The following is a 3,099-nucleotide window of genomic DNA, read 5'->3' as shown; positions in this document are numbered from 1 at the left end:
CCACACTGGAGGGTTAAGGTTTCAACATATGAATTTGGGGTGCATAAAAACATTCAGTCTATATAATAGATTTGTGATTTAAAAAATATATCTGGAGCAAGCAACACAGGCTATCAAAATAGCTAGAGAAAATTTGTGTGGAAAGGATGGTCTCCATTTGGGCTATTAAGGGTGAGCTTGTTTCAAAATGTTCTTTTTATCTTAAGTTTATGGTTTTCTTCCTAGAAATTTTTGATATGTTTGAAAACCTTTCTTTAATAAGAACTCAACAGTTTCCGTAGAATACATTTTTTAAAAGTACCTCACTTATTAGATAGAAGCCACATTAAAAGACTCGAATGTCTAGAAATACAGTTTGGCAGGGGAGATGAAGTATATTAGGAATAAGCTCCCCATATCTCCAAAACTAGCTTTGTGTGTGTGTGTGTGAATGTGTGTGTAAACATGCACGTGTGTGTGTGTGTGTGTGTGTGTAAGCATCCAAATGCCATTTCACTTATACTAACTTTTAGAAAGTAGAAATCTTGGGGCACCTGGGTGGCTCAGTCAGTTAAGCGTCTGCCTTCAGCTCAGGTCATGATCTCAGGGTCCTGGGATCGAGCCCCACATCAGGCTCCCTGCTTAGAAGGGATCCCGCTTCTTCCTCTCCTTCTGCCCCTCCTCCCTACTTGTGCGCTCTCTCTCTCTCCCATTCTCTCTCTCACTCAAATAAATAGATAAAATCTTTAAAAAAAGTAGAAATCTTGTTGTATGCAAAATTTAATTTGTCCCAAGATCAATTAGAATAACGATTTGTCCATTTATCCAATGTTCAAACTAGTAGTCACTGTGTAATTATTATTTACTTATTATAAACTTGTTATTATACTTATTATAAACAAAGAATAAAGTATGTAACTGGATGAAACACAGTATAACTCATGAATATAATGGTCAAAGCATGAATGCCATGAGGAAGGGACGTAGAATATAAACCAAACATCGGGTCATCGATCTGGAAAGCTTGGTGGAGGAGATGGCACTGAATCTGGTGTGAGGGGTGGGAAAGGGGAGAAACAGCACATTTCAAAGAGAGGAACACTTTGAAAAGCAAAGCCATGGTCACAAAAGTTAGCCTTGGGTAAGACCATTCATGCCTTCTAACAGTATAGAGCTTCAAATTCTATGTGTATGCCCCTAATTTACAATCATATGCAAAATAAAGGGCTAAGATTATGACTCTTCCATACTTGTAGTTTGTCAGTTAAATGAACTATCTACAAATCAAATGAACTATCTACAAATCATAGGTTCAAATCATAGTCTTGATATTTACCCCGCTGGGCCTATTTTTTAATCCTAATTAAAATGATAATTAAAAACTGGAACATACTTTGCCTTATTAAAAAAGTGAAATTTGAGCAAGGACTTAAAAAAAAAGTAGGTCATTTGACAAATGGGTGTTTGAGGGAAGAGTGTTCCAGAAAGAGGGAATATTACAACCAAGGCTGTGTCTTGTATGTGCATGGAAAATTGCTAATGTGGCTAGGGCCAGTAATCAGGGGAATAGTAGTAGGAAATGAGTGAGAGAGGTAATAGAAAACAGATCACATAGGGTCTGAGAGACCATTGTAAGGACTTTGGTGTTTACTCTGGCTGAAATGGGTAGCCAGTGTAGAACACTGAGCACAGGAGAGACAAAATCTGATTTAAGATTTAAAAGGACCACTGTGTTGAAAATAGATGGAGACAGAATTGGGAGAATGAACAAAGTAGATAAAGGGGAACTCATTACTAGGCTATTACAGTAATTCAGGCAAGGTATCTGGTGACTTGGACCAAGGTGATGAAGATGGAGGTAAAGAGTGGACAGGTTCTAGGTGCATGTTGAAGGCAGAGCCAATAGTATTTCTTTATGGATCTGGATTTGGAGAGAAAGATAACAATAAAAAATTACTCTTAAGTTTTTTGACCTAAGCAACTGGAGGACTAAAGTTGCCATATACACGTGTGTGTGTGTACATATGCACATATCTACTCATATATATGTTACATATGTATATACATTATACATAGTCTCTCTCTATGTACATACATATATATATGTTTGATCCACTGTCTACTCATAAGGTTATTGCGACAACATTCAATGATTTAGCTCATGTAAAGCCCTTAGAATAGTGTTGGCATATAGCAAGTACCCAATAAATATTAGCCATTTCTTTTCACGTTTGCCTAACTGTATGTCTCTGTAGGGCCAAGTTAGTTATTTTCTTGTGGGACTTTGACTCATGAATAGCTTCTGGGTCAGACCAAAGTTACCATGTGACCTAGAAATTCATCCTCCTGAGTGGAAAAGAAACTGTAAAACTTTCTTTAAGCTGTATTTCACAGCCAATCTCTCAGAAAGAGCAAAAATTCACCTTCAGTGAGAAAATACAGGTGCCTTCCAGATAATAGCCATAGGCTGCTTCATCTGTAGAACCCAAGTTTCACTGTCAACATCACAAAGGATTGGGAGAGAATGTGGGGTTACTCAGGTCAGAAGGGAGGCCCTGAAATGAGCCATAAGATTAAATTGGAGCTGCAGGAAGTTTTGCAGCTTTTCACTTGAACAGAAAATTGAGAACTCAAAAAACTCAAAAACTCAAAATTTGAGGATCCAGATAAGCTGAGAAAAATTTCAGCTCCCAATCACAGACAACTAACATGGCCATTTGAGATCTCACCTGAATCTTTGGAATAAGCATATTTGCATTTAATACGTAATTGTATTATTTATGTCAAAAGAAGCCATGTTTTTTTCCCATGTCTAGATAGAGGTAGCTGTTTTAAAATCTTACATGGGAACACTGTGAATAACTTGACAAAATGACACAATGCTTGGAAACTTCACATTGATGGTGTTGGCCAGATAAACACTAACTCGAAGCTAGCAGAAAGGATGGGGGCACACTAGAAGGTTTTTATGAGGAATAGCCAAATCAAAACTAGTGTGTGCTTTTTTAAAAATTATTATAAAATCAGAAGTAAGAAATTGAGCCCAATTTGAGCAATGTGGAAAAGGAGCTGCAAATCAACAGCCGGCTAAAATTCATCCCACAAGAGACAAGAAACATT

Source organism: Ursus arctos, unplaced genomic scaffold (genome assembly GCF_023065955.2).
Source record: "Ursus arctos isolate Adak ecotype North America unplaced genomic scaffold, UrsArc2.0 scaffold_26, whole genome shotgun sequence".
In the NCBI taxonomy this organism is placed as follows: domain Eukaryota; kingdom Metazoa; phylum Chordata; class Mammalia; order Carnivora; family Ursidae; genus Ursus; species Ursus arctos.
Note: the sequence above shows the minus strand (reverse complement) of the source record.